A 6,254-nucleotide genomic window follows, 5' to 3' on the forward strand; every position below is an offset into this window, starting at 1 on the left:
TCCGGAGGGTTATATGAACACAAACCTCTCAACAAAATCAATAATCATGAAAACAAAAGAGTTTGACCAATAAAAGGAATTGTTTTCATAAAAGTTTAAAATACATTTTTTAAAACCAAGAAAAAAAAATAAAAGTATTAAAATTCTTGGCTTAAAAATTATTTTGGCACCCAAGTATTCTTGGTGCCGGTTTGTTTAGGGACATGACCCTTATCATTAAAGCTCAAAGCCCTAGGGTTATGAACCATCTTGGGCATATGTGGTGCACGGGATCGGTCATAGTAATAATCACTCAAATGACCCTTCCGATTGCCATATGTATAATGGAAAGGAAGCATTTGCTTATGTTGACCATTAAAAGGTGCACGGGACTCATTTGCAAAAATAGATTGTTCTTTAAAATTATTTTACAAATGGGAAACTCTCTTCAAATCAAAACAAAACTTGGTCAAATGACCAAATCTACCACAATGATCACACTTAAACTTTTGTGGTCTTTTAAACTCATTTGGCAAAAGTGAAGTTTTTCTCAAATCATAGCAAAATTTTGCCAAATGGCCAAAACGTCCACAAAGATCACATTTAAACACATTAGCATGTTTATGATGTGCATGATAAGCATATGCATGTGTTATGTGATGAAGAAGCTACATGAGATGCACAATGAGCATTAGCATTGTTATGTTTGTGTGCATCATAGCAAAATCTAGCAAGATGGCCTTTACGACCGCAAATTGTGCATTTGTAGACTTTTCTATACAAGTGTGCATAGTGTGTAGGTGATTTTGTAGAACTAGATTTAGCATATTTGTCCATAAGTTTCTTATGGTTATCAATGCATGTTTTTAAAGTTGAATCTAAGCATGACATGTATTGATAACCATAAGAAACTTATGGACAAGTGTGCTAAATCTAGTGCTACAAAATCACCTACACACTATGCACACTTGTATAGCAAAGTTTATAAGTGCTCCATTTGTGGTCGTAAAGGCCATTTAGCTAAATTTTGCTATGATGCACAAAAACATAAGAATATTAATCCTTCTTGTGCATCTCATCAAGTTTCTTCATCACATGTACACACACATGCACCTATTTCTCATCATAAGCATGCTAATGTGTATCATTGTGATTTTTGTGGTAGAGTTGGTCACTTAGCTAAGTTTTGTTTTGATTTACGAAAAGTTTCTAAATCGTAAAATATTTCAAGTAGACCAACATTGTTTCAAAATGTTTCTCATTTGCAAAATAATCTTAAAAGACCATCTTTACTTGCAAATGTTCCTCGTGCACATCCACATGGTCAACATAACCAAATGCATCCTCTTCATTGCACTTATTGCAATCGAATGGGTCATTTATATAATTATTGCTATGACCGGTCCCGTGCACTAAATGCGCCCAAATGGGTTCATAACCCAAGGACTTTGAGCTTAAATGATAGGGGTCATATCCCTAAATCTTTTGGTACCAAGAGTTCTTGGGTACCAAAACAAATTTAATTTTTTAAACCAAGAATTTTAATGTTTTTATCTTTTTTTTTCTTGGTTTTGAAAATTATGCTTTAAAATCTTTTGGTTATGAAAACAATCTTTCTTGTATCAAATTTTTTGTTTTCATGATTATTATTTTTGTTTTGATGAGAGGACTATGTTTATATAACCCCCCGGATCATTGGGTGTTTATTCCCAAATCTTGTTTACCGGATGCTTAAATGTTTATATGAGTTGATACTAGCTTAATAGCTAGATATAATTACCTCTCTTGATTTTTGAAAATCAATGATGATTTTGTTTTATGATTTAAATTTTGATTTATGATTTTATTTGATTGATTTGTTTTCATTTGAAAATATTTTGCATGATTCACATGCTCCTTTTCTCTTGATTTCATAAATCTATCTTTACACATGGTTTTTATGTTCTTTGATATGAGACACTATTTTTCATATTGATATATTCATATGTGTTCTCTTTATCTCTTTGTATGTGAGTTGTGTTTAGCATTTATCATATGTGTTCTCTTTATCTCTTTGTATGTGAGTTGTGTTTAGCATTTATGCTTGCTCACATATGTATGTCTTAGTATTCATTCCATACTTATATTCATGAGGCTTTTTGATAGGGGGAGCAATCCCTATACTTGCTTCATACTCAACCATGCTTATTTGTAGGGGGAGCTTTCGCTCTCTTAATTCTTTTGTCCCCTTTTTGATGTTGTCAAAGGGGGAGAAATATTGTGAGTATACAAATTTCTTGTTTATATGCATGTGTATTATCTTGTATATGTTCATTTCCTTCATGCATATATTTTTTTTGTAAATTTTTTGTCATCATCAAAAAGGGGCAGATTGTTGGCCTTCTTGTTTTGATGATGATTTACAAACAATTTACATCTAATGTTGTTTGTCTAGTGTTTGTGTTTTCGTATTTATTCTAGGCAAACAACGAGTTGGAGGATGGATGGATTGCGCCATAACGATCATATCTAATAGAGGTTGGCGGAATTGTGGAATGAAGCATTGCATTCAAGTTAAAGATCCAATATCCCGCTTCATCCACATAGTTTACCAAGTCGAGCTTATTGAAGACCTTCATCTAGCTTGGGTATAATTTAGTTTAGGTTTTATATTATGTGTGTTAGTACTTTAAGCTCAATCATATACACACATACACGTCATATTCTATCATATTTGAAAATATATTGTGTTCTTGGTTTATGGACTTGATAATATGTTTTTATATATTTTCCTAAGTCTATAAAGCCATACAAAAGTTTCCAAAAGTTGTGTTTATGTCAAAACATCAAAATTCATGTATATCAACTTTTCATGTTTTGGACATACTTGCAAAATACATGAGTTTTCACAATTAGGAAATGAAATTTAAAAAATTTCTTCATTTACATGTTTATATTTATATATACAAACATTTCCCCAAGTTTTACTAATTTTGGAGTTGTTTTGTTATTTTCAATTGAATTTACAAAACCGAGTTTTCAGCAAATTTTTAGAAACTGTTTATCTGTGTTCAAATATTTATTTCTCTCAATTGGAAAGTGATTTTTCAGAAATTCTTTCTCTAACATGTTAATGTACATGCGTAGAACCTTCTCTTAAATTTTCATGATTTTTAGAGTTTATTTACTATTTTTATTTGATTTTACAAAGTCAGATATGTATTTTTCCAGAACTGCAGAAACTGCTTGTGCATGTTATAAGTCTACTCTAAGTCGACTTATCATAAGTCTACTCTAAGTCGACTTGTTATAAGTCTACTATAAGTCGATTTATAAACTGTCTTTCTGCATGTGTTTTTCTTTCTGTCAAGTTGACTTGTGTCACCAGTTAAGTCGACTTATATATAGTCGTTTGAGCAGTAACGGCTAGTTTCCAGCTTTAATTATTTTAATATTTTTAAGGGTTTTGGTTGGGTTTTTGGGGTTGTTTGATGAGCCTATAAATACCCCATGACCACATACTTCTAAGATAAGCAAGAGAATGGTTTAAAAGATTTTAACAAGAGTTTAAGCTTGTTTTAAGCTTGTTTAAGGGTTTGGTTTAAAGCTGTTTTGGTTTTCACAAGTGGAGGAGATCATCTTCTTGTTTGGGCTTCAATCTCCATCTCTCCATCTTGTTATTCAGAGAAGAATCTCTAAACTCATTTCTAGCTATTTATTATTTTGTTTATAATTTCTATATGCTAGATTTTAATTGAGTTTAGTTTTGATTTATTGAATCTCATTGTTACACACACTCACTTGAGCTTATTGTATTTGCATTCATAATATATTAGGGTTGTGAGAGTTGTAACATTGAGTGTGGGCTTTTATTGTGTTCTCATCCATATTAGAGAACAATTTATATTTGTTACATTGTGAGATTGTTAGGTTTTCGGTGAGCTAGAAACCGAGTGTGTTGTCAAGTTTTCGGTTGTCATTGGCGCATTTGCTTTTGCATTTATCTTATATCGCCAATTGTGCATTGTCTCATTATTCATATCATCCTCTATCTTGTTTCATTTTGTTTACTCTTGTATTAGTTTATATATCCTTGCATATATATTTCATCATATAGGATATATCTCATTGCTTACATTGCTTATCCTAGCTCATATATCTTGTGGTATTTCATTCTTGCTACGATAACTTGTTAATTAATTTTTTAATTGGCATAAAATCGGATTAGATTAGCATAAGACCCTAATCAACCCTCCTCTAGGGTCTAACGAGAAGTAGAGCATGTATGGTTATCAAAATCATTTCTAATAGCTACTACTTCTAGCATGACATTATCTCTTTCATGAGTTAACTTAGCAAAGTTTGAAAGCAAAGAATCAAGATCCAATTTTAATTTTTCATTGTTTTCTTTAAGGATCATATTTTCATTAGAAATAGTATCAAACTTAGAAGTTAAAGACTCATGATCGGATTTCAAAGGCATGCAATAATTTATCACTAGCACAAGCAAGTTTATCATTAGGTAAATCATTAATAGATTCGAACTCACAAACCTCACTAGGGCTATCGCCTAGTGCACGTGTGCATGAAGCTCCTTTTGAACTTAAAGCGGGATCCTCCAAAGCTTGTCGGATCGCCTCCAAGTCCCCTTGATACGCTTCTATGAATTTCCACAATGTATAAGCGCTATCAAAAGAATCAAGCTTGTTAGACAATAATGAATCAAATGCATTTAATAAAAATTCTAACATAAGCTTGTTCATAATAAACATCTTTTTATCATGTTTGCTCCACTTGGATTTCTCCAACGTGGGCACAATATAAGCACAATCAATGACTTCCCATAAATCGATATTTTTAGATTGAACAAATAATTTGAATCTAAAACACCATTGAGCATAGGGAAAAACATTGAATTTAGGAGCAATACTAGAATCATAGCCTAAACAAAATGCATCATTCATATTCATAATTTATAAAAATATGCAAGCAAGATACAAATGCAATCAAAAACAAGATTAGCACAAAAAGATGACTTGGATCTTTAACTCAAGGCGATTAGACCTTAAATCAAAGAGCACCAAGCTCTTATACCAATTGTTAGACCCTAGAGGGGGGTGATTAGAGTCTTATGCTAATCTAATCCGATTAAATGCCAATTAAAATTAATTAATAAGTTATCCTAGCAAGTATAAAATACAACAAGAATATAAGCTGGGATAAGCAATATGAACAATGAGATATATCCTATATGATAAAAATATATGCAAGGATATATAAACAACACAAGGGTAAATTGAGATATATCCTATATGATAAAAATATATGCAAGGATATATAAACAACACAAGGGTAAATAATCTAAACAAGATAATGGATGAAATAAATGAGCAATGCACAATTGGCGATATAAGATAAATACAAAAACAAATACGCCAAAGACAAACTCAAACAAGCAATATGATCACGGAGTTCGGACCTTCCGTCCTACGTCTCCGCTCCCCACTCCCGGGGAGAAATCCACTATCAACCGGGTTTTCTACGTTCACCCGAATAACGTTTACACCTCACAGTATCGGTTTTCAACGCTCACCGATCAACGTCACTCCTCACAATCGGTTTTCTAGTTCACCGAAAACTTCACAACACACTCGGTTTCTAGCTCACCGAAAACCTTACAACACTCACAATGTAACAAATATAAATTTGTTCTCTACAATAGATGAGAACACAATGAAGCACAACTCAATGTTACAATCTCTCACAACCCTAATATACTATGTATGCAAATACAATAAGCTCAAGTGGGTGTGTGTAACAATGAGATAAAATAAAATCTAACTCAAATAGCAAACTAGCAATAATAAGAATATATAAAAATCAATAATGAAATTGCTAGAGAAAGGAGTTAGAAAACTTCTCTAAGAACACAAAGAAGAGGATGAAGGGGATTGAGAATGAATCCCTCAATCTGCAGTGAAAACTTCCTCCTTTGTAAACAGAAACCCAAACTCAAACAAACAGTAAAACCCTAAACCCTTGCTTAAACTTTTCTTTTCTTTTAAAACATTTCTTAATTGGTTTGAGAGTTGAAGACAATGGGGTATTTATACCCTCTCACAACTCAGCCAAAAACCCAGAGCAAAAGACAAAACAGCCCCAAGGCAACGGTCAAAAAACTAGCCGTTGGAAGCTGAAGGAACACTCGTCGGTCGACCGAAAAATTCGTCGGTCGACCGAAAATTTTCATCGGTCGACCGGACCGGTCGACCGACAGACTCTCTGTCGCCCAGTGA

Source organism: Asparagus officinalis, chromosome 10 (genome assembly GCF_001876935.1).
Source record: "Asparagus officinalis chromosome 10, Aspof.V1, whole genome shotgun sequence".
Lineage (NCBI taxonomy): Eukaryota > Viridiplantae > Streptophyta > Magnoliopsida > Asparagales > Asparagaceae > Asparagus > Asparagus officinalis.